Below are 1,196 nucleotides of genomic sequence, written 5' to 3' on the forward strand. Positions count from 1 at the left end.
GCCACTCTGCCCTATGACTGTGCTTCTGGCTCATTCTACTAAAGGTTAGGTATTATCTTATTAATAATAGCTCTGTAGACCTCCTGCATTTGGAAAAGAGAGAGAGAGAGAGAGCGAGAGAGAGAGAGAGAGAGAGAGAGAGAGAGAGAGAGAACCAAATTTGCCAGAGAAGATCCAGGCTGCCTTGTTCAGAGCTGAGGTGTTGTGTAACTCATGGAACTACCTGATGCTGCTAGAGTTGTAGACTTAGGCTGTTGTCTGTCAGCATGTCATTTGTTCCATAAGTGTGTATTGAGTGCCATCTCTGTATCAGCACCCTCCTATGGCTAGAGATACAGAAGAGAGATGGGTGAAGAGATATTTTGTGGTGATTAAGAGAGTAGGGTCTGAAATACAATGCCTGGGTCGGAATCCCAGATCTTCCACTTGCTGTGTGATCCTGGGCAATTTACTTAACCTCTCTGGGTTTCGTTGTCTCTGTCTCTATGAAGTAAAAGATAATAAACATCATCACAGGATTATTCTGAGGGTTAAACGAATTAATACATATATGGTATTTGTTCAAAGTACTGATAAAAATAGCCCTGATCTCTTCAATGGACCCATAGAGTTCCTTGATACAAGCTTTGCTTTCTTCCTGCCTGCCTTGAGCATTCACTGAGCACCTACTATGCTGGGCATTGGAGATTCAAAGATGAAATAGAATTAGATCTGATTCCTTCACCATAAAGTTAGTTCATGAGCCCCTACTCTGTGCCAAGCTCTGTGTCTCAAGCTGACAGTCTGGATGAAGACTATAGGCAGAAGTGTGGAGTCAGGGATGGGACACAGAGGACATATCCTGAGAACTTTGGCTCAGGCAAGATGAATCTAAGGGGCTAAGAGACTTAAATGCTGGTCCCAGCTCTGTTGGTGGGATGCAGCTTGTGGACATCTGTGTCCCACAAATCTGGATAGGCAGCCAGGGAGAAGTGGTCACCAAATTCCAGCACAGAAAAGTAGTCTTTTATTTTCCTGGGTCATCAGATGAGCAGTAATCTGGGAACAAAAGATGATTAGCCACGGATGCCTGTGGAGCCAAGACAATTTCCCTCACCCCAAAGCCTAGCCAGTTTTCTGCTCTCGGAGCCCCAAACTTTCTTCCCAGGACTGTTCCTTTGACCCTTTCCTCACTTCTACCCTATTCTTGAGACCCT

Source organism: Pteropus vampyrus, unplaced genomic scaffold (assembly GCF_000151845.1).
Source record: "Pteropus vampyrus isolate Shadow unplaced genomic scaffold, Pvam_2.0 Scaffold7, whole genome shotgun sequence".
In the NCBI taxonomy this organism is placed as follows: Eukaryota; Metazoa; Chordata; class Mammalia; order Chiroptera; family Pteropodidae; genus Pteropus; species Pteropus vampyrus.